We start from the raw sequence: 25,994 nt of genomic DNA on the forward strand, positions 1-25,994 counted from the left end.
TTTTGTTCATCCAGTTTAGGTTTTTCATTATATCCATAAATGAGTGAGATCATGTGATATTTATCTTTCTCTGACTGGCTTATTTCACCTTAGCATAATGCTTTCCAGTTCCATCCATGCTGTTGCAAATGGTAAGAACTCCTTCTTTTTTACCGCAGCGTAGTATTCCCTTTGTATAGATGTACCAAAGTTTTTTAATCCACTCATCTACTGATGGGCACTTAGGCTGTTTCCAAGTCTTAGCTATGGTGAATTGTGCCAGATATCATTTTTATAAAAATTACCAGGAGATTCTGATGCATAGGGAAGACAGAGAGTCATCAAATCATAATTATAAAGTGACAGGAATATATTTGTTTTGTTTTGTTTTAGACAAGCATATTACTAGATATAATAAAATACATGGCAGCTCAAGATGCCCATCTCTACAAGTCAATCCTTCCAGGGGTGAAGACACTGCCCTACACTTGGAATTTCAGGGTGATCAATGAAAAACCTTTTCCTGGTATAGCTAGGGATTACATCTAAGACCAGCTCTGCTCTTACGGTTTAGGGACAAATACTATCTCCCTCAGTATACTTTGTTGGGTTTATTTTCTCCTTGATTCTTCTTTCTCTTAGAATTGTAAGATCTAGATGAAGGCACTTTGGACATTAAGACAATGTAAAGACCCGCTTTTAGCATAAGCCTTGGTTCTGAGTGTAGCTTAGGCAAAAAGAGTTTTCTTATGCTCCAGGTGGTAATTTTCTAGCTCACTAAATAAATAAACACACACACACACACACACACACACACACACACACACACACACATCACACACATATCCCAAAGAATACCTCCCTAGTTAGCATTTTCCTAGTAAAAGCATCTGGGTTTTTAATACATAAACTTTATATAGTATAAGTATCTCTCCTTTGAATCTATTGGCCAATGTATTTCCTGTAAACTTAAAGGAACATTTTTAGCTAAACAATATTTTAAAAAACTGAAAGTTTCCAAATCTAACAAGTAGAACATTAGAATTAGAATTAGTCATGTCAAAATCACAATGATATAGATAAAGGAAATATGAATTTTGAAGCTATATATATATATATATATATATATATATACATATATATATATATAGCAATTTCTTTTTCTCACTTAAAAAATTGAGAATCTGAAATTAAAGAGCAAATTACTAACTTAATGCATGAAATTTCTGAGTCCCTTTGTATCTGTTAGATGAAGTTTTAAAACTCTATTGTTCAAGTATACTCTATAATTATTTTACACATTTGGTTATAAGTTTCTGCTCTGGGTGTGATAAAATTTCCAACCATGATTTTAAAATTGTAAATTCAACTTTTCTTGTAATTTGCTCTATTTTTGCTTCATAGGCTCAGAGCTTTGCTGCTAAAACCATATAAATATGTAAAGGTTATGTTTTCTTATTGAGTTTTCTCTTTATTTTCTGTAGTATTTCTCTTTATTCCCACATATGTTTTCTAATCTAAATTATATGTTGTATTGCCATTCCAACTTCATTTTTATGATTGTATTTATGATTGGTATGACCTGATTGGTATGATCTGACTGTTTGAAGGAGAAGAGATTGATAAGCTGTACTGTATTTGTTGATAGGTCAAGTAAAATTGGAAATAATAATTTACTGTTGAATTTGGTAATGGGAAGTCATAGGTGACCTTTATAAGAGCATTTCTGGTAGAGTGGCGGATGGGAAAAATGACCCCATGGCATAAAAGAGAAAGGCAGAAAGATATTTTTATGATTGCTTACTGTAGATTAACTTAGATTTGCAGTAAGTAATAGTAGCTAACAATTACTGGGCACAGACAGGGTTATAAGTACTTTACACCTGTTATCTCTTCTCACTAGCACAATAGTGCTGTGGGGTAAAAGATATTATTGTCTCCACTTGGCAGTTAAGAAAACTGAGATACATAGAGATTAATGAATTTACCCAATATCATCCATCTGGAAGTAACAGCCAGAAACCAAAGCCCGAGAATCTTGCCCTGATGTCCATACTGTCAGTGACCACATGCAGAGTAATCAGTGTCCCTGAAGTCACTAATGTGAAAGGCCTTGAAGATCTTCTGAGGGAACAACTACAAGAATTACCACCATGTCACCAGAGCTCCTGTTACACCCATAATGGGGGTCCAATTCCTTAAAGTCTTGCTCCTTGGCCGCACAGGTTGTGTTTCTCCCTGAGTTCCTCATGTTGTCTCTCCAAACCCCCTGGAATCTTAAAGCATTTTTATCCTTTTAAGCGACCTGCTAACTTGGATGTTTTGTTTTTCAATATAAATGAGTCACTTAACGACAATATTCTAAATGGTCCTGGAAACTTTCAGAAGAAAATATTGGTCCATAAATATAAAATATTTATTCACTGAACTAAGTACTTAAAATGAAAATAAATTACTATCTTAATAATACTATAGGTTCACTGAGTGAATTTATGGCTGTGGTCATGGTGGAGCACCATAAAAAATGTAGTATCATATTGAGAAATGAGTAAAATAATATAAACAGGAGCCCAAATACTGAAAACATAAAATTAGTCTTCTGTGCTTATATCCACTGTGAAAATAATTGAAATACTATGTGGAAATTTTGGAAGGATTCACATAAAGAAAACAAAGATATCTGAAAATTGAATTATCCTGTTTGAAGTAGGAAAGAATAAACTTATAAAGATTCCTTAGGGAATCCAACTAATAATTTTTAAAATTATGCATAAAGACATGCAATAAGCCAAGTAAAATATCCTATAATTTAAATATACTGTAATGTGGACAAAACTGAGTAAATTATTAAACATACCTCAATTGAAATATTATGCAGTCGGTAAAGATAATCTTGATAAAAGTATGTAACAACATGAATCATACTTATAGACTAAGGTAAGATGAAAAAAATTAAACATGGTACATAATTAAATGCATAGAATGATTACTATTGTGTTTTAATCAAATCAGAGAAAGAACCAAGATTGGGATGACATATTCAAAATTTTCTAGTACTGTGTTTAAGTGATAAGAATGTTTATACTTATTTTCATATTTTCCATCTTTTACTGAGCAGATATATTTGATTATAAAAATATTATTTTACACAGAGAAAGTAATCATAATTAAATCATAGGTAGTTTTTAAAGAGGGAGACATTTATAGAAAACTAGGATAAATAGGAAACCACAATGGGAACAAAGGAAAATTCTTAAAATGAAGATGAACTCTAGTGTGAATTAATATTTCATGGCAATCCTTTCACCTTATAAGTCCAGCAACCTACTAATCCTATGACCTCTTCACTGCCCCTTACCTGACTTGCCTCCCTGCTAACTTTCTCTTTCTATATTCACAGCATAAATGACAGGAAGTCAAATTGCCTTCTTGTATGCCTCCTTAACTTTCTCCTACTAACTAATGAAACCATACATTGGTGAAATCTAACATTCCAACTACTTGTCCTAATACAGAAAGCTGTTGATCTTGCTTCATATTTTATTAACAATTTTCAAAAGAAGCCATCAGAGAGATCTTCCACCTGTTTGCAACACATGCCTTGAAGTATTTGGAGCCATGTATTTAGATTTCTTTCCTACTAGAGGCCTGATGCACAAAATTCAGGAGTAGGCCTTCCTTCCTCCGGCACCCGGAACCAAAGTTTCCCTTGCAACCCCGGCTTTGTCCAGAAGAATGGCCTGTCTAATTAGCATATTATGCTTTCATTATTATATATTACTGTGGATGAGTTTACAGCACAGCCAGCCAAGTCTCCCCATCTACATGTATGCAGGTCCCATTCCTGCTGACCTACTCAGAGAAAATGCATCAAAAACACTCTTCCATCTTTCCTACATTACAAGTTTATTCCCCTCTATTACATCTTTCCCATAAGCATAAAAACATGCTGATACTTCTGACATCTTAAACAAAAATTCAGCCAAACCTGTCTTGATTTTGCTTCACCTCACTGTACCTTTCCCTTTGCAGCCAAAACAGACATACAACACACACACACACACACACACACACACACACACACACACACACACACACCCTTCTCTCCTTTATCTACAAATACTTTCTTCCTTTCTTTTTATACCAAGAGATTATTTTTGCCCACCCCCTCCTCTACCAGAAATGCTCTTGTTGAGGTCACCTATGACTTTCTATTGCCAAATTCAACAGTAAATTATTATTTCTAATTTTACTTGACCTATCAACAAACACAGTACAACTTATCACTCTCGTCTCCTTCAAATAGTCAGATCATACCACTCAGGTCATACTATTCATCCATGTTCAAGACCTTGCAATGACTTCTCAGCCAAATAAAAGCCAAAGTCATATGGCCTGTATGGCCCTACTCAATAGCATCTGGCCCTGTTGCCTGTCTAGGGTCTTTCTCCTTCCTCATATGACTCCAGCCACTCAGGTTACTTGCTGTTCCTTGATGGCACAGGGCACATTTCTGCCTCAGGGCTTTTGCACTTACTGTTTTCCCTTTCACTGTATATTTCATCAACATCTCAGATATTTTCTAAAATAGCACCTCATTAATGAGGAGTTCCCTGGCCTTCTATTTTAAATTAATAACTCAACACATATTCATTGTTGCATATCTCTTCCTTATTTTTTTCCATACCACTTACAACAGTTAAATATGCTACATAAGTGGCTAATTTATTTTGTTACGTCCCATTTTCCCCATACTAGAATGCAATCTCCTTAAGGGTGAAGATTTATTTCTTTGCCTATTTTGTTCACTCTTGTATCCCCAGAACCTAGAATAGTTTCTAGTATATAGCAGCTGTTCAATAAATAATTATACAGTAAATGTTGAATAAATTTTATTTCCCCTTAAAAATTGAGAAAGAAATAACTGGATTAACAGACCAAAATTAATGTGTAACAAATCAACAGAAGTCTGTGAAGGTTTTCTAGGTAGTTTGTGAATCTATTGCAAATCTGCCACACAGGTAGTTTACATGAATGGCTGACTTTTGTTTAAAAAATGCTAACCGCCCAGCCAGTGTGGCTTAGTGGTTGACCTAAGCACCAGGAGATCACGGTTCAATTCCCAGTCAGGGCACATGCCTGGGTTGTGAGCTTGATCCCCAGTGTGGGGTGTGCAGGAGGCAGCCAATCAATGATTCTCTCTCACCATTGATGTTTTTCTCTTTCCCTCTCCCTTCCTTTCTGAAATCAGTTTTAAATGCCAATCACAGTGCAAAAGCTCTGGAAAGATAATCAAGAAGTGACAGTTAAATTACACCGTCAGCTCTAGCCCAAAGTGAAGGAGGCTGCCTGCAAACATAAGATGGGGGAAAGAAACAGAGAAGTAGACAGACAGACAGAGATCTAGGGAAGTATATGAGACTCTGGTATCTATCCTTCTACCTTCTAATCTGCATTATAATCAATGGTATATTAGAGGGTTAAAGTGGCTCATTGTAAATGAGTAGAACAGACAATCACAAAATATCTTCACTTTCCTAAATTATCTTCAGGTTCATACTTTGAGAGCTAGCAAATGTCTACATTCTTTAGTCTACATACATCCCAAGATCTCATTCTGTGAATATTTGAATAGCTCACTCCTGATCTAGTTTGGTTATTAATTTCAAGCACTTATTTGTTTTACAAGCTCACAGAGACAGTCACATGAAGTGATATTCTAAGTAAGCCCCCACTAGCTTTAATAAATAAGCTCTTAGTCTGATGGAGGCCAGTCTTTCGTATCCCAAAGTGACTTAATAATAAAAGAAGGACATCTAGGAGATGGACTAACAATAAATAAGTGGTACTCTAAAGATAGAAAGATAATTATCTAACTGACCAGCTTTACAGTGCTAAAAAATAAACCAGGGCCATTTTATGTTTGCTCAAATATATGTATTCCAAATCATTATTTTCTAGTGAACATCAAATATAATTATAGTGATGCCAAATTAAATGTTTAATTTTAAGGTTTTCCACTTAACTTCCTTTACCCAAAACATTTTTATCCTAATATTTTAATTATTGTTTAGCATAGTATATTTAAAGCCAAAAATTAACTAACAAATTATTACTGGATCTTAACATTAAATAAAAGTTTTTTTCTTGGTACAAATTTTGCAGAGCTGACAAGTGAATATAAGAGTCAAGGTATAACAAATAAACATTCCTATTGGTTGATTCTTTTGTTCAAAAAGGAATTGCCTGTGCCTTCCCCCCCCCCCCAGCCTGCACAGATAATTCTAAAGCATGAAAGCTCTGGCGAAGGTCACAGCTTCAAAACAGCAACGAAGCCAAAATCTGTTAGGTTTTTGTCAAACCAAGAAGCATGAAAGGATTTTCATCATAAGCCCTTTTCCTAATAATAAGTACTTTTTCTTTTTTGAAAGCCTGTCTGTGAACTTCTAATGACAGAATGACCAATAGACCTACTCCTATGACTTCTGCTGATATAAAATCCAATTTGACACTGACCACACACACACACACAAACACACACACACACACACACACACACACACACACACACACACACACACACTACTCCCAATAATGTTTGCTTTCTGTTTTGTGACAATATAGTCTTTCCTTGAAAAACACAACTTACCCTATAAACACAAAGCTAATATTTGATGAACGACCTGCTCACCTTTCTGTCACACCAGTTTCACTTATCTGAACATTTTTTCTTAGTGAACATTTTATCCATCTCTGCAAATGACTAGCAGCAACACAGCACCTACTGTGGCACTCAGGGTCCAGTAAGAAAAAATAGAAACCATATGAGGTCTTTCTATCCACAGGAAGTGGAAAGCTGAAAGAACAAAAAGCGAAAGTGAATTAACCTAGATATGGATACCTACAGGAAGCAGCTACTACCCCCACGGCCAGGGAAACAAAAGGGAGGAGGAGGTGGTAGAACCCAGAACCCGCTTGCCACTGTATTTCCAGAGTGCCTCGAGAAGTACTGAAACACTAAGCATGGGGTCCCTAAATCAGATTTGGACCAAGGATGAGGGCCATGCAGCAGGTGCTTGGACAGCTGGGACGAGGTGTCTTGAACACACTAGTTGGGAAATACACTGGGACCTACAGAACTGGTGCTGGAACTGCTGAGGAGGTACCACTCAGCTCTGCTGACAAGTGCTGGTATAGCCAAGGGGAACTCCACGTGGCAGGCGCTGGGGTACCTGAGGAGGCACGAGTGCTGGATGCTAGGCAGAATTCTGTACTAAAGCTACTGGAATGGCCAGAGGATGCTATAGTTCACAGCTTTGTGCTGCTGGGGATAGAGGCCCAGCAGCTGAAAACAGAAAATGAGTCTCTTTTCCCCTCCTTCTTTTCTCAGTCTCTTGCCAGGACCTCCCATTTGCAAGACCAAACTGGAATCTTGCTGACAATAACAACCTGCAAAGGTAATCTGTAGGGTATGGAAAATCTATAATACATAGAAGAGCATCAACTGGTAGAGATGGAGGCTGGAGGCAAACAGGCAAGTGGCTGGCACATCTCCTCTTTTCTATGTCAATTTTTCTGTAGTATTTATTTAATATGACTACACCTAAACTTGCAAATGAGAATTTGGCATCTCATTTTTATCATTTAACTAAAGGAGGAAATAATAAAAATAGAAGATGAGGATATGATATATATAATACATAATATGTATATATATTACTATAAACTAATGTTTTTATTTAAGCCTACTATTGAAGAAATTATAATTTTTCAACTTTACTAAGGAACATTTAGTAATTTTATGCAAGTTACTAAATTATATCTATCTTTTCTTACTGTCATAAAGCCATGTTAATGTTCTACTCAAACCAATAGATGATGTTGTTGAGCAGATAATTTATACAAGAAGTATACAAGAAAAAATTTATTAGTCTGTGGTATATTAAATGACTTCTAATTCAATTCTTAGCTATCCTCTTATTGAGATTCCCCATGAATCTAGACTGGCCTCAGTGGTTTGCTGGACTAATAGAATGCAAGAAAAGCAATGTGTTGGGATTTCCACGTCTATCATGCAAAGCCTTGGAGCCTCTGACTAGGTCTCTTGGAAAACTTGCTCTAGGTCAGTGGTTCTCAACCTTCTGGCCCTTTAAATACAGTTCCTCATGTTGTGACCCAACCATAAAATTATTTTCGTTGCTACTTCATAACTTTAATGTTGCTACTGTTATGAATCGTAATGTAAATATCTGATATGCAGGATGGTCTTAGGCCAGTGGTCGGCAAACTCATTAGTCAACAGAGCCAAATATCAACAGTACAACGATTGAAATTTCTTTTGAGAGCCAAATTTTTTAAACTTAAACTATATAGGTAGGTACATTGTTATTAACTTAATTAGGGTACTCCTAAGCTGGCCTTTGCTAAAAACATCCTCAATCTGATTGAGGTCAACCCCTTCCAACTCTCCCATCCACACTCGTCTTGTATACTTGTTTTGTCTATCTCCTTTCCTTCATCCTCTCTATATGTCCAAACCATCGCAACATACCTTTCTCAATCCTTGACACTACATCTTCTTTCACTCCACAACGTTCCGTAAAATTAACTTAATAAAGTTTCAATCGCACTATACGTGCGCACCTGCACATGGTATTTTGTGGAAGACCCACACTCAAGGAGCCAAAGAGCCGCATGTGGCTCACGAGCCACCGTTTGCAGACCACTGTCTTAGGCGACCCCTGTGAAAGGGTCGCTCGACCGCCAAAAAGGTCATGACCCACAGGTTGAGAACCGCTGCTCTAGGTGAAACCAGCTGCCATTTAAGAATTCCAACTGCCCTGAGGCCACCAGGTTGAAGAGTCTACGTATAAATGCTCTGGCGGACAGTCCCAACTGAGCCCCGACTTCTAGTCATCCCTGGAAAGTGCCAGAGGTGAATGTGAAGCCATCTTGAACCCTCCAGTCCAGCCCACCTACAAGCCCAGAGCCACAGTTCATACTATACTGAGCATAAAACCACCCAGCCAATCCCGACCTAAATCTCTTAGCTACCTATTTGTGAGATATAATAAAATGCTTGTTCTGAGCCGCTGTTTGGGGGTAGTCTGCTTAAGTAGCAAGAAATAACAGAATATGCTCCTTTCAAGGAGTAAAGAAACGCACACTAACACAAATTATCCCTGCAAAAGGTAACCTGGTTATGCTAGCTATATGAGCTAAAAATAATTAAATCACAAACCACAGTACTAATGAACTTCAGGGATAAAGTATGCTTATATATTACTAGTGAAATGGAAAATAATTACCAGGTTCTGACACACTGCTCAATAATGACAGAGGCAGGGAAACCAGCTTTTCTTTTTTCTTCAAACTGAGAAAAAAAGTACAACAAAGTCATGGCCACTTCTCATTTTCTTTCTCCTTAGTTTTTATTAGAGAGAAACAGGAAGAACACTTATTTGGCTTCATGGAAGGGGTGTGAAGGGCCTCTTAAGTAGGCCTCACTCCTTTCACTGCACCCAAAAGCTTAAACCTGAATCACTCAGGTGCTACCTGAGAGCCTCTGCCATCTCTGGCCACGGTCCAGCGAACCACTCACAGCATACAGTTCTCGTAGTCTCACCCCCAAATCAATTCCAATCAAAAGTAAAGCATATTACTCCAGCCTCCTGTCAAAGTGGCCTTTACAAAATGATGGCTTAGCACTACCTCCTTGGTTTTTACTCATGATAAAGATGAGATGCCACTATATATAAAGTTTCTCTATTATTTTTGTAAAAGTTTAGTCAGGGAATTTGCCCATTGTGTCATCATATAAAGCTATGTATGGCAAATTTTTCTCAGAGTTTAGGATAGGAAAAGTTTTTTCCTCCTAATGTTAATGTTTTCTCTTATAAAAGACTGGTACCCTCTCATGCATTGGGTTTTACCTTGGCTACTAAGGAAACTTAGGCAAGGTTTTTATGCATTTTCCAGTAACTTTCCATATCCCAGTTGTTTATTTGTTGAATATTTAATTTCCTCCCTAATCACCATGCCTTGACATTATTATGTGAGGCTTAGCTTTATTGTTAATGGTTTTCAATTTTAATGTATACGTACTTATATGATTGGGTACTTCAAGTTATACTGGGGAAAAGTTGTATATAACAAAGTGTGTTGATGTATGTATATGTGTGTATTATATGCAATATATATTATCATTAATGGTCATTGAAAACTGAAAAGATTTAGCAGTAATTCTGAACTGAAAAGACCTTAGCAATAACTTAAGTGAATGGTTGCAAACATCATCCTCTCATACATGAACCAATTTCTTCAAAACTTAAATACAGTTGGAAAATGAATATATAAGAGCAAAGTTCATCTGGCAGAAAGGGAAGGGGAGCATAGCCTCCACCCCTCACCTTGTTACCACCACTTTCCCCCTAATGAGGAGCTCTGCTGTCACTCCACGGAGCTCATAGTTTTCCACGGTACATATTTGAATATTATTGATCAACTTCAGTTTCTCCTTTTATAAATATAGAAAAATGGGACAATGGATTTTCTAAAAACACTTCTCTGATTGCCAGATGTTTATTTTTGTCACAGTTGAGAAATCAACCCCACTATTGGTTTAAAACTATGGTATTTCTCTTGAAAAGGGGTCAATGATTTGGTATTTTGTTAAAAGTTAAAGACAGTCTGAGATTTTTTAAAACTCAACAATGATGCAAACATTATTTTCTCTTTCCTACTTCTCCCCGGCCTATCCAGGGAGGTGCTGTCCTTTATTCTTTTCAGATTTGCTTTCCACTGGTTCTGTCCCCTAAAATATCTTTTTTTTTTTTACCTCTGAGAAAAGAATTGGATGGCTCTGCATTTTTTATATTTAATGAGCACAGATAAGATAAAGATTCTGTGGAATCTTAGTGATAACTTGTTTTTCTTTCTTGACCATTTTAAAATGTTGACCTGACTTTGATTTTTAACATTATACATACCAAATTCTATTGTCTGTTAGTAAAAGCTGCACATGTCTCTGTGTACCAGCAATCAATAAACTGAGGAATGAATAAGCTTGAGAGCACGGTTTATTTTACAAAAGTTTCCAGACAAAAACTAAGAAATATAATGTTATTATATGACATACAAAGATTTCAGACAAACTGCAGATACATCATATAAAGTTTTTTAAAGCCACATTTGAACTACAAATTTCAAAGTCACAATTTTTCATATTCAATTTTTCAGATGGAACAGGAAAGCACAGAAAAGTTAGAGTCAATTTTTGTAGACTTGAACATATTGGCTTTTATGAGAAATGCTTCCAAAGCTACAATTTATTGTTTGTTTTCATTTTTTTTATGTTACATACATAGGCTTATTTTGTCCACTAGAACATATAGGTGATGTCATTGATAGAAATATTTGTTTAATAAAAACCATTTCAACATTAAAAATTTCAAGGATCATACGAAGATACCACCACTCTCTAGCGGTGAAACCCTGAAGTAGTAAAGTCATTAGGGCAGATTGTCTTCCAGTTACCACACTGGCTCATCCAGGTAGAGGAAGGAAGGGGAAGGCCTGAAGTTTGGATATTAGCAAAGAAACCTCAAGAAGACTACATATATCTGGATGTCCCCGATACCAGGGACATGGAGGAGAGTGGTGGGGGGAAAAGCAAACCATTGCCAAAAAGATATTGATCAAAGCAATGTCTGATCCCCTTTCATGAGTGCTGGGAAAAACCTGGCACTAATTAAACTAGTGCCTGAGTAAAGTCCCAGGGGCTTTTCTGAACTAGAATGAGGCGTTGGATGGGAGATCAAGAGGAATAAAGAAATCAAATGTATCAGACTAGTTCAGGATATAAACAATGAACAAAGCAGGACTGCCAAGGACTCAAGTTTATTGGATGTTGGTCTCCTAGAGGCCAGGAGGAGATGAAAAGGGATCAATTGGCCAATGTAAACACTAAGGCTTATCCAGACAAGTAAATATTTTGTCCAGGCTCCACCCTTTGGTTATGTAGTCATGTCTTGATAAGCTCCTGAAGTCTGCCCCTGGTCCTAGCCTTTATCATGGAGTTCTCCATTCTTATATCAATCTCATCTTTAATCTCTCCAGTTACCTTTAATGAAGCAAGATTTTTATAAGGATCACCAATTGATAAGTCAAATGACATATAGATTATCCAATTAATTCAATCAGAAGAATAAATCCAAGTCATCCCATACACCTCAAGCAGTCTTGATATAGAACAAATCTTTCAAATGAGAAACCAAATAGGACTAAAAGATAATCTGAATTGGTAAAACAAGGAAGAGTTCATGACAAAGAGAGATCTACAGAGGGCACTGAGTGAATCCTTTGTACATAGAAGTATGATGATGAGATTATGCAGAGAGAGGCTTTTCTAAATTATTGAGCATTATAAAATACGTTAAAAATGCAAAGCCCTCTGTAGATACCAGATCCTATGTGAGTTATTTTTCTGGCAGTAAAAAGGGAGGATGGTAATAATAGTAATCTGAATTTATGGAGGGCCTATCACCTTAGATACTTGTGCTTTAGAATGCCGGTTTATCAATCTTCAGGACTATCTTATAGGAAAAGTAGCCAATGCTATTAGCTCCTTTTGCAGATAAGAAATTGAGACACAGACAGATTATGTGGCTTATACAAAGCTTGCACAATGAAACTGGGAGTAGAAGGAAAAATCGTTAGCTATGAAGGTGGGAATGTGGCCCACAGATAAAGAGTTGGCAGACTTGACCTTCTCCTGTTCAGATGCATGAAGAAAGTAGGCATCATCCCAGCTAAAGATATCTGAGGCATAAGGGGATTACACCATGAAGAGATCTGGGAGTGTGTGGAGTGTCAGAGGCAGCCATTTAATGCAGGAGACAGCAGTGAAGTATACAGGTGAAAGCCCTGGCTTGGCTTGCCTTGCTCAGCATAATGGCCATTCTGGCACCTTCTTGGCCTGAAGACAACCCGTTGCTCTCCCACCACACCCTCCAACAACACTAAGGAGATCATCACATAATCATCAGGAAGCAATCCACTTCAGAACCATGCTCTACTAGTAAAATGAAATGGCTCAAGTTAAACGGGAAACACCCAGCAACAACAGAGCATTTACTAACATGAGAAGTAAACAAGACAATGAATGAAGAACTTACAGAGGTGAGTCAAGAGCACATAAAATGTCATTCAAAGATAATACTACAGAATCCACTTCAGTCCTTACCACCTTCTTTTAATAATAAAATAGACTGTATTTTTAAATAAATAATTCTTATTTATTAAGAAAATGTTTAAAATAAATTTAGAAATAAATAACACTAGGTGTTCTATAAAATGAATCAATAAGAAAGCTGTAAATTATATATATATATATATATATATATATATATATATATAGTTTCATAAAGGAAAAAGGCCTTTAGAAAAGAGTTTTATAAAGAAGTTTTGATTTAAACACATCCTATACACTTATTAGCAAGATAATGAAGGAAAAACAAATGACTATACCACTTTGCATGCACACACACACATGCATTTACACTCCTATACTCATTTAAATTATTACTAGAAATGGAGAGCTACATATAAACATAAAAATATCTTTCATTAACAAACACTAAGTTATATTTCAAAATAATGATAAAAACTGAAGAAAAATATGATAACATCCAAGAAAAAAAGAAGTTACTGAGAGACCTCTAGTATCAACATTCTCAATCAATTTACTCATAACAACAAATCCTGGAAGAAAAAGTAAATTATTGTCAAATTGCAACAGGCAAAAGTGCACAGGTTAATTATAGGGAATTTCAACTTTAGGAAATGGCTTAACTCAATTCAAGACATGAGAGAGAGAAAGCAATTATATAAAAGGGGAGCCAAAACAATGCACTCAACAATCTGTACCCAATTTCCTATTTTGCTTGAGTCAGGAGAAATTCCCATTGCCTCATAGCTAAAAGACATCCCTTGCCATGCTAGCCTAGAAACATGGGTCTATCCAATGTTTGCATGCCTATCATCTGCTTCCAGGCAGAGTGGATATTCAGTGAGAATACCTGGATACCATATACTGGCTAACATCCACTCTGATAGGTCAGTGGATGTGCTATATCCTTTTTTGAATATTTGTAATTTCACTCTGCATCTAGGAAAGTGTCAACCTAAGTGGTTTAGCTCTCTTTTTTAAAGTCTTCAAAGATGACTGGGTATTATTTGTAATGATGGATTTCTATTTTTATGTTTCCTTATTAAAAATATATATTCTAAAGGGAGAGATGTGGAGCAATGTCATCTGAATTGATAAATCAAATATAAAGATGATCTTGATGGGTACTGGTCATACCCAGAGGAAGGTGGACACAATCTTTTGGTATGAAAAAGAGAGGAATGAAAGTAGCAGACGGATCATGATATACAAGAGGACAGGCGAGGCTTTTCTGCCCCATGGTGTCATGTAGTGTTTATGAAGTGGGTTGTGAAGGTTGAGCTGTCTAGCTTCAAATGCCAGTCCACACTGGGGTTTGTAGGGAGAAGAAGGGTAAAGAGTGCTTCAAGTAAAAGGAATGTGATACACAGGCCATGAACATAAGAGTGAACATTCAGGAAACAGGAAGTAGTGGAGGAAGGCTGGGCCATAGCAGTGGGGTAGGAACAGAGGTAGGAGGTCTGGGGAAGTAGCAAGGGGAAAGGATGCAGAGGCCAACAGGGACTGGTCCTGAATGGTCTTATGAGACAGCCCCAGGAGCTTGAACTTTAGCCAATAAGAAAGAAGACACAGAGGAGTTAAATTAAGGGAGTAACATGATCCTGTCTATGATTTACATTTTAGAAAAATGGAAAGCAAAAGGTGGAGCAGAACTAGAGGCAAGGAGAGGTGGCAGCCGCCTGAATTAGGAAAGTAGGGGTGAGAATGGAGAGAAGGGGACAGGGCCCAACTCATTCCTCATCTTCTACTCCTGAGCCCCCTAAAGATTACAAGTCTTCCCTTGAGGTCTTACACTCAAGACATACTTACATTTCATTTTTGAGCTTCAGCATCTAGGGACACACAACTTAGAGGTCACACCCTTAGTCTATGAGCCAGTTGGACCTCTCAGACCTCCTATTAAGGAAGAGGGGTGGTGTTCATAACTCACGGACTGCTAATCATCTTTAGTTTTTTTTTTAATTGCTCCTGTATTTTCTCTCTCCAATAAAACAGTTATCCCCATACACTGCTAGATGTTTAGTGTGAACCGATAGTTTTATTATGAATTTCATTTCTCTTCATTTGTAAAAGACCAGAAAGTAAATCTGGTCTCAAAGCAATCTGTGCATAACCAAGTCAGTGATTATTTTCTTAAAGAGCCATATACCAAAGTGAAGGGATAATATAGGTAAATGTTGTTATTTAGTACTTTGCTGTTGCTACTAAAACCTTTAGCATTCACTAAAAGTCTCTTAATTGAATCTATGTCAGTGAATAAATTTTATGTGCTGTAAAATAGGAGGTATTAGACACTAGTTACAAGATTGTGCTTCCCACAAATCCAGTAATGATATGGAGAAGAGCAAAGCTTCCTTAGGGATTCTTAGATTTCAGAATATTCCTACATGCATTTTGAAAGTATAGTGAAGTCAATTTTATATTTTATACTTGCCTTGAGGGTTGACCGATGTGGCTTAGAAGAAAGAACATGGGACCTGGAATGAAAGAACTTGATCACGTTTCTAAACCTCTCTGAACTTTGATTTTTACATCTATTAAGTGGGAATAATAGCTATCCCTTTTCTAGCATGTTTTGTGAGAAATAAATGGTGTAATGCCTGTGATAAGGACCAAAAGTTCTGTGGTTTGGGGAATGTTCTATATCTGTTTGGTCAAATCATGTAATCGGTAGCTACATGTAGCTATTGAACATTTGAAACATGGATAGTGCAAGTGAGGAACTGAATTTTGTATTAGGTAATTTAAATTAATTTAAAAGACAGGTAGCTAGTGGTTTGTGTTTAATTTGTTCCTACATCAAGTTAATTAACTCTCTGGAAATCCTTTGATTAGTATATTTTCCTTGTTTAAGAATGAGTTTCTCTGCCTGGCCGCATGGCTCAGTGGTTGAGCACTGACCTATGAATAAGGAGCTCAGGGTACATTCCTAGTCAGGGCACATGCCCAGGTTGCTGGCTCAATCCCCAGTGTGGGGCAGGAGGCAGCCGATCAATTCCATGATTCTCTCTCATCATTGATGTTTCTCTCTCTCTCCCTCTTCTTTTCTCTCTGAAATAAATAAAAATACATTTAAAAAGAATTTTTTTAAAAAAATGAATTTCCCTTATATGTAGGCACAGATAGGTATATAACCATTTTTAACACAATTTGTGAGACAAATCAGAATGCAATTATATTTTTGGCCACCACTTTCCTTTTAAAAATGCATTCACTGTGGGGAGTTTTTTTCTAATACCACTGATGAAAATTCCCCAGTTGGCCCCAAGTATCTTATGGTCACTCTTAGATTTAAAGAAAATCCTGTGGTTACTTTAAGTTGCAAAATGCAGTTTTGATTCATAAATTAGAATGCCCCATCCAATATTTCCATCAGCATAGCAATTTTCAAGGGTAAGACAGATCTCCCTGCACTCCCACCCTGTGAGTCTACAGCCTTCTGAGGAGGGTACAGCGCAAGTCTCTTTTTCTTCCTCACCTCCTCCATCACCCAACTTGCAAGCTCCTGTTACTGAAGCCTCTAAAGTTGGAGAATGAGGAAGAAAAGGGAGAAATAAAACAGAACATTTTTAATCTACTGCTCTAATTGTAAGCTGGCTTTGCCTCTGCAATATTTATTGCTGATACTGTGTGTAAGGTGTGTGTGTGTGTGTGTGCGCGCGCGTACATGTACATGAATGAGTTTTGGGGTATCCTCACAAGCTTACAACTACCTGTACATTGAGCAATGCGTCTAATTCTTCTGTCAGCTGGCCTCCCTCAACTCTCATTTTCTAACAGAAAAATACCAGTTTTGCAGGGTACAGTTTCTCTAAGCTTCAGGTATAAAAAGCAACCTCCCTCATTTCTACCTCTCTACATTGGGTTAGCTATCCAAAAAGCATTCTCACAAAATCCTCTCAGTGTTTTTATCTCTTTATTTTTCTTTAAAACCAGGGAGTGGGTGAGCATATCAGGAATTGTGAAAATATCTCCATTTGGGATTTTAGTCAGATATATCTTTTTGGTATCTGACATCTATTATCTTAGAATCTAAGTCAAATTTTCCAATTTAACAGCTTTGATCACTACAGCTGTGTTAATATCAGCTAAAGACTAGAAATTACATTAAAAAATCATCAATATGATGCTCAGTGGTTGAACATCAATCCATGAATCAGAAGGTCACAGTTCGATTCCCTGTCAGGACACTGACTGGGTTGCAGGCTCAACCCCAGTAGGGGACGTGCAGGAGACAGCCAATCAATGATTCTCATCATTCATGTTTCTTTCTCTCTCTCTCTCTCTCTCTCTCTCTCTCCTCTCCCTTCTTCTGAAATCAATAAAAATATATTTAAAAAAATAAAAATCATCAATATGAAACCAATAAATAAACTCGGGCATATCCATAACCATGTGGTAAAGAACTATGTGGTCTCTTCATATGCAATGATATGAGTCAATCACCATAACAGGAAACTAAAGGACATTCCATATGCTTAGAATGTTTATTACTGGAAGCTTTCCAAAGAAACTGAAAGCTGTCATGCTGTCCTGAGGAGAGGACTCAGATGGGAGTCTGAAACCAGGCATTTCAACTTACTTTATCTCCTCTTGGGGGCCCAGTGCATGAGATTTGTTCACTGGTCGGGAGGGGGGGGGGTGGAACAGGGGAGGGTCCCTCGGCCTGGACAGTGCCCTCTCACAGTCCGGGTCCCCTTGTGGGATGTCCACCTGCCAGCTTAGGCCCGATCCCCAAGGGGCATTCAGACATCCCTCTCGCAATCCAGGGATCTCGCATTCCGGGACCCTTTGCTCCTTACTGTCTGCCTGCAGCGGAGGCAGGAGAGGTTCCTGCCACTGCCACTGTGCTCGCCAGCCATGAGCCTGGTTTCTGGCTGAGCGGTGCTCCCTCTGTGGGAGCGCACTTATCACCAGGGGGCAGCTCCTGCATTGAGCTTCTGCCCCTGGTGGTCAGTGCGCATCATAGCAACCAGTCATTCTGCCATTCGGTCTATTTGCATATTAGGCTTTTATTATATAGGATATGCTTTTATATTATTTGGATTTTTTATTATATGTAAGAATTACTTTAACTTTTTATTTAATATCTTCGTAAATATATTTAGATACATATTAAGGCCTCCAGTCACAGTTCAATTTTTAAACATACTATGTTGTCTCTTTATTGGGCACAAATTTTTTTTTCAGCCCAGACATCCTGATACAGCTGTGTCTAAACTCCAGTCCAAGTGAAGTGCACTTTTCAAATCATTGTCTAACTCATTTATAAAATCTATAACATGAACCTTTGGAAACTTGCATGAAAAGTCAAAGACAATAAATATATCTGATTTTTCAGTAAATAGGTGACCTGTAACAAACATGCTTTCTTTTCCCAGATTACAGACAAAACATAAAACCACATTCATACCTTTTCCATCTGGAAAATGATGCCTGATTCTTGATATTAAAAAGCAAATAACAAAAATAGACACAGAGGCAGAGCAACATCGAATAGACTGTCAAACTACAGCGGGAAGGCGGGGGAGGGTTGGGGGGGGGTAAGAGATCAACCAAAGGACTTGTATGCATGCATATAAGCATAACCAATGGACACAAGACACTGGGGGGTAGGGGAGGCCAGGGGAAGGTCAAGGGGAGAAAAAAAAGGGAGACATATGTAATACTCTTTGTAATACTTGAAGCAATAAAACAAAATTTTTAAAAAAGCAAATTATATTTTTATTGAATTTTCAGTTTATCAAAATCATCCACAAAGAGAACAGCCCAGTGAGAAGGGCCTGCTCACTCTGCTATTTTTCAATTAGCAAAGGATAGAGGCTACTTCTAGCACCTTCGTCTGAAGTTCTAGAACTAAATTTTTCAAGGAGAAAAATTCAGCAAATAAAAAAAAGTTTAATATGTGAATCAACACAATTTATTTTCTTTAGAATAGGAAGAAAAAGGAGGAGGAGGAGGAGGAGGAGGAGGAGGAGGAGGAGGAGGAGGAGGATCACATAGAGTTGTACCTCTGATAAATTTTCATGAGTTCAAAATTGGGCTACTTTCTAGAAGTGTAAGAACTTTGGTCATAAAATATTTCCTGTCATCTAGTTAGGAATAGAAATTTAAAGCTATGTTTTGGAATTTAAAAAAGTTAGGTACTTAGTTCCATACAAAAGAAAAAAGAAATTGTGAAAGCAAAAACTTACAAGACAACATAAATTACAGTATTTCAATAAATATTCTAAAAGTGTATTTTTCAGGACAAAGCAAGAGTTGAAATTAGCCCATATCCCAAAGGTCTTCCTTGTCATCTCCCTGCTTGTCTTGTCTGTGGCTGATTTGGTCATGACCCAGGCAACCTAAAACTGCCCCTCCTCTGCTCCATTGTCCTAGTAGTTTGCTTACTATTGCTTTGATAATTTCTTCCCTGTTTTCTTCAGTATTTCCACTGATGCTACCTGTTTATTTAAACATTCCCTATGGTTTTCTTGTTCTTTTCACTTTCAGTGACCCCTTCAAGCTATTGCAACCTTTCCTATGATTCCACACCCCCCTCCCTTTATTTATGGGAAAAACTCAGTGATCTTGGTCTCTAACCTAGATCTCTGCCCTGAGCTACAAAACCATAAAGCCATCATCACAATGTCTCCATGTGAATGTTGTCATATCCTATGCATCTCAAATCAGCATCTCCAGGGTAGAACTCATCTGCTCTTCCTTTTCTCTACTAACAAAAATGCCTATTTCTTTTCCTTAAATCTGCCTTTGTTGATGGTTTTATCAGGCATATCAGATGAAAATTTTGGAGCCCTCTTAAACTTCATCCTCTCCCTCATACATTATATCCTTGTGCTTGATAATTCCTACTACCACAGTCAGTCTCGTTTTGCCACGGCAGTGTCCTGCATTCGCCCTTATTACATCATTTCTGGAGCCCCAGTGACCTCTCTGTTGCACTGGCTTCCCATTTTCTCATCTCTTCCTTCCCTAAGCCTATTTACCCACTGCCTCTGAAGTCATCATATTGAAACACAGCTCTAATCACGACATTCAAGTGTCTGTCCCTGACACTCCAGTGAAGCTGTTCCAGACAAAAGTGCCAGTGAAATGTAAAAGACACCTTTCATTCTTAGGCCTCTCTGTGACATGTGACACTGTTAATTTCTCCCATCTTGGAAAGTTATTGTCTTCCCTCACTCTATACTTCATTGGATTTCCTCCTATTTCTCTGGCCTCTCCTTGTTAGTCTCTAGTATGGCTATTTCTTCCTCTGATTAAACTTTAGTACTATTGTGTCAGGAGGCACCATCATGAGCTCTCTTCTCTTCTCCTGAAGCAGTCCTTAATACCTCTGGGAGAGCCCATCCACACCCATGACTAGCTATGCTTGGGTATCACTGACTCCCACAACTATCTATTTCTAACCTATATGTACTCCTGACTCCTGGACCTGTCCAACTGCTTAAACAATTTCTCCATGTGGATGGTCACAGGCACGTCAAAGACTTCTAGTCTCAACTGAACCTGTTTCTCCTATCTTCCCTATCTAAGGGAACAAGGACACTACCATCCACCCAGTTAGTTACCTATGTCAGAAACTGGGAGGTAATCCACAGTCAATTTTATCCCTTTCTTGCCCCTGAGTCACTGTCTCCAATCTATCAATTTCTGCAAAATTAATTTCTCTAACATCTTTTATAACATTCCATCAATAATGTGACTTCATTTCTGCAGGTTCTATTTTTTTCTCACCTAGATTTCTATGATAAATCCTACCTAGTTTTCTGCCTCCATCTTTTCTATTCTCCCTTCACAATATTTTAAGGGTGATATTTCTAAAATGTAGGTTTCATCAGTTCAGTCTCTTATAAACATCCCATAAGAGCTTTATATCTCTTGTATGATATGGTCAGGAGTTTTAGTGGGTAATATGACATATAATTCATATTCTAGAAATTTACCTCTAAAAGCAATCAAACATGTCTAAGATGTTTGTATAACAATGTTCAATGTGGCACTATTCACAATAGCAAACACTGGCTACAGAAAAAGATGAACAGTAGAGTATTGGTTAAATTATAATATCATATATAATGAGCAACTTAAAATTATGTTACAGAAGACTATATAATGATATGGAAATGTATAGTATACTGTCAAGTGAATTAAAATTATCCCATAACATTTTTTGTAAATTATTCATCATTAATATCTATTATAGCCATAAAAAGACTATCAGGATATATACACTATTTCTCTGGTCTCTCCTTGTATATCAAAGATGTATATCCTCCATAATTCTGACTGTGGTTCTCAAGTTTTCTAGAGTGAACATGCCACATTTTAAACTCAAAATAAAAGAGCACATAGTTGCTATTTTATAAAAGACTAAACTCAGTTGTCAAATTTCTTCAAGACATTTTCTCTAACCCAAAAAACATCTTGGAATATCTCTCACCATGGTCATCCCTCTTCTCACCACAGTTCTCCAGCCTGGGTTAGGCATCTGTGTCTTGTGCAACCACTGTATTGTTTATCACACGGCATTATCAACTTTTTAATATGTTTCTTTCACTTCCTCTGTAATAGGAGCTCCTCCATCCCTATATCCCCTGCACTAAGCAAAGCACAGGTAGAATAAATGTTTACTGAATAAGTAAATGAATATTTCCACTCACCTCACAGTGACTCACACTGATTCCTCAGTGACTTCAGAATAAGTGCACACTCCTTAAGCTGATATTTCAAAATCCTTCATAATTACAGACAAGCTTTTTTTTTCATTCATATTTTTGGCCCCATTTCCTAACTTCTACATGTTCAAGTACATCCATCTATGGGGAGAGATGTTGTCTTTCTTGTTCATATTATATCCCACACTTTAGCTCACACACAGATGTTCATAAATTATTTGTTGAGTTAATGATTGGATAAATTAACTTTACCAAATATATCATGTACTTTTCAATTTCCCATATTTTCTAGAAAGCTACTCCCTTCATTTTTTGCCTCTCTAGCTTCCTTTCTCTTGTCTCCAAGGCTCAATAAAGTTTGATCACATATAGGGATCATTTTCCAACCTTGCTACAGAAATTAAATCCCCCCAGTACAAATATAGTATTTACTTGACATTTCCCATTACTGAATTATGCACTGGCATGCTGGGTGTACATTCCTGGGTGTTTTGGGAAGTCACTCCACTCTTCTTTTGAGAGACTCATATATAAGTTTTCCAACTTATTTTTTTCTGGTCTCCAATGATTACAATTCAAGCAAATATTTATGGAGGCTTCTTTTTAATCCCATTATACTGAGCATCATATCTTCTAAGGAGTGGGAATTAACCAACAGTGATACCAGAAATGGCATGGATTAGCACTTCCTCTCTTTAAGTTTTTATGAGTACATATCTCCTCTATTATACCAGGATTCCCATGAGGGCCATGGCTCAGTCACTCTTTAACCTCAAGTCCAGTGGAAGAACATTTTAGGATTGTTCAAAGTAATTGTTAAATTAATAAATGACATTTCCTAGAGAGAGTAGACCATAAAGGTATTCAACAGCAAAACCAATACTGCCCTCTCAAACAATAAACTATATTTATCAAGTGCTTTTGAAACTTTCTTTCTCCTTCGTTTTCATTCTAATACTACCCTGGACTTGCTTATATAGCTCATCAGAGAATTTTCATTTAAATATATCACATGCAAAATGTTGCACACTCATCACAGATACTGGTTGTTGTCACCAAATACCATAGAGGTTAATTAGTTTTAATGGACAGTTAGGCATTTGAGTGGTTTTTCAAGAAAAGGTTTTCCAAAAAGTCAATAATGACATGCTTTAATGTTTAAAATAAATAAAACCTTAAATTGTCTTTTGTACTCCAAATTAGCTAGTACAGTTTAAAATAAGATGGTGTTTCACTGTCTTAATAGTCTTTGTTATCCTGGGGGCACAGACACAAAAATAATCTGTTTATAAATAAGCTACAGGCAATGTGAGAAAGCTGCAATAAGTAATACTTTTGGTTGTATGTAAAGTTTTCAAGTAAGTTGTAACTAATAATTATGACTTCATAATTGCTATATCTGTCAGTATCCATGAAATCATATTAAAAATAACTGTTATGAATTAGAGGTAATCACATAATTAAATTAAGGACGGTATAAAAAGGATCACCACAAAGGTCAAGACAACTTTAAGAATATACCAGAAATACATCATAATCACTATTAATTATTGTTATGTAAAAACTAGGCATAAACATAGGTGATCCAGTATCAATCCTGAAGTTAGATCCACTGAAAATAGACTTGAACATTATTTAAGGAGTCAGTGACACCTTAATTCTCTGTCTTCTTATTAAAAATTGTAGTGAAAATATATATAATACAAAATTTACCATCTTAACCATTTATAAGTGTACAGTTCAATAGTGTTAGGTATATTTGTGATGCTGTGTGACCAATCTCCAGAATGTCTTCAAATTGCGAAACTGAAACTCTACACCATTAAACATTTCCTATTTTCTCCCTCCCCCTAACTCACTGGCAACCACCATTCTACTTTGTGTTTTTATGAATTTGCTAGTCTAGATATTTCACATAGTTAACTCATACGATATTTTTGTCTCTTTAATCTGTTTCTGAAGTTCAACTGAAACTTAATTAGGAAGAAGAGAGTTCATCCTCTATCAGTTATTGTCTAATTATCTATTTAGTACAATGCACTATGCTAATTTCACTCTAGTAACCCAGTGAAGTAGGTTTTATGCCAACTTTACAAATGAGGAAATTGAGTTTCAACAAGGTGAAACATCTTGTCAAAGGTCACATATTTAAATCAGAGGGGCAACTGAATCCAACTTCACCTGACTTCAATGCCCACATTCTCTTCAACACAACTGGCTGTTTTTTGAAATAGTTACAATTTTCAGAGGTTTTCAACCATCTACATATTTGAAGCAAAGCAAAGTGGGTTTTTTTACATTTGATTTTGGATGTTGCATATCTCCCTCCTCTTTTTATAAATTATTTTATTTTATATCATGTCTCAAGGTATCCTATTCCATGTGTCAAAGTTTATTCTAAATCATGTCCCACAAATTCACAAAATATAAAGCTCTGCTTGGAAAGGAAGAAGCATTTAGTTTCTTCAGTTGTTCTGGAAATGACACAATTTCCTATGTGTATTATATATCAATAGGGAAAAGAATATTAATTTTTGAAAACAACACTTACAGTTGTGGAAATGAACCCAAGCCTCTTCAGTTCAGGAACATCATGTTAGTGAATGAAAGTCACTCTGCGTAAACCAAGGGCTCTCTTCAAACATGTCTTGCTCTGCGTGTGGCACCTGAACTGCAGCTTACAGAGCCACCTGGGACTCGAAGTCCTCCCAGTGTAGCTCCAGGCTGCCCAACCAGAAATCCTAAAAGGCAGAAGACTACAACACCCACAATTCATAATTCCTCACCTGAAACCAGGATGAGAGGGCAGGTGGATGGCTACAGTTTCACTTTAGGAAGAAAGAATAAGTAGATGGAAAAGCAAAGCACTAAGTATGTAGATGGGAAAGCAAAGCAATAAGTAATCAGGTGGGTATGTCTAAGAACAATTTATAAATATGGACCTATTTCTTAAAAGGAAGCAGAAGTAGTTTGATGTTTGCCAAGAAGTACGCAGGCACCCTCAGTGTTGGCAAGGACTAAAAAGTCTTCATGCCAACAAAACCTCATGCAGCCGTGTAACCGGCCCCACCAGATTCTCTGTCAGTGATTCAGAGCTGAGGATGCCTCCCAGCCGGTGGGCAGGTGAATGAAGACTTCCCAGGGAGGACTAAAAGCCTCTGCATCAGCACTATGGCTGTCACTCAGAGAAGCTACAGGCATAATGAAGACCTTCATCTTCCAAAATACCCAAGATTTTTTTAAATGTGCTTTAAAAAATGTGAGCAAAATAGAACCTTTGTTGATATTCCCTTCCATTTCCCTTTCCATTTCCTCATATGATGTTTTCCTTCTGTATGACCCAGCATTATTTCTGATTGCTCAAAGTTCAGGAACAAGAAATTTGGAGGGGAAAAAGAAAAAACAAATGTTAAAACTTGAGTAAAATGAAAGTTGCAACAATTTTTTCCCTTCTTTGCAACATCAGGAACATAGAGTATTAAAAAGAAACAAACCAAAACTAAGAAAAGGGTTTTCATACAGGATCTGTCTCTAGCCTTTACTTTCTGTTGGACACAGCCCAGAAAAACGGATACAGACAAGGTATTGGCTTAGTTGGGCCCAAAAATGTAATGGAAGGCTTCAGCTAAAACAACACACAGAATAATGACACCGGATAAATTTCTTCCCCTTTTGTGCACTTTCTCTCCTTCCTCTCTACATGCCACCTCTCTACTGGGGCTCCCTGCTGCCCAACCTACGTGATCCACCCAGAGCCCTGCTAACATTTCCCCTTGGGTCATCCTGCAAGCCAAACTGAACCATTCTTTTTCCCTTTGTCACAGGTCCTTCAATCTCCTGACCAGACCCCAATGCTCCCGTATGTCACTGATATTCCTTTAAAAACAAATGGTTTTCTATTTCCACAAACCTGCAGATTTTGTTCTCTGTGCTGTTTCTTCTCCCTGGACTATTTTTGCCCACCTTTAAATGTTCAGATCTTTTCTTTCCTTCAAAGCCTAATGAAAAAAGCACTCTTCTCTAAGAAGCCCTCCCCAGTCTGCCCTAATCTGAATTATTCTCTCCCTCTTAATAAATTCCATAATATTTTATCTAGTCCTCTCCTA

At 37.1% G+C, this 25,994-nt stretch overlaps 1 long non-coding RNA gene across 1 annotated transcript in view; it reads right to left on the bottom strand.

Moving 5' to 3' along the window:
• LOC111825153 overlaps window positions 1-24,727 on the bottom strand; it is a 25,506-nt gene extending 779 nt beyond the window's left edge. The window contains exons 1-3 of the long non-coding RNA XR_002828271.1: window positions 24,440-24,727; window positions 9,288-9,352; window positions 6,671-6,835 (exon numbers count right to left, since the gene is read on the bottom strand). This is a non-coding gene — a long non-coding RNA (uncharacterized LOC111825153). The remainder of the gene's footprint in view (window positions 1-6,670; window positions 6,836-9,287; window positions 9,353-24,439) is intronic.
• Between the last annotated feature and the right edge of the window lie 1,267 nt (window positions 24,728-25,994).

This window comes from Myotis lucifugus, unplaced genomic scaffold (assembly GCF_000147115.1).
Source record: "Myotis lucifugus unplaced genomic scaffold, Myoluc2.0 scaffold_15, whole genome shotgun sequence".
NCBI lineage: Eukaryota > Metazoa > Chordata > Mammalia > Chiroptera > Vespertilionidae > Myotis > Myotis lucifugus.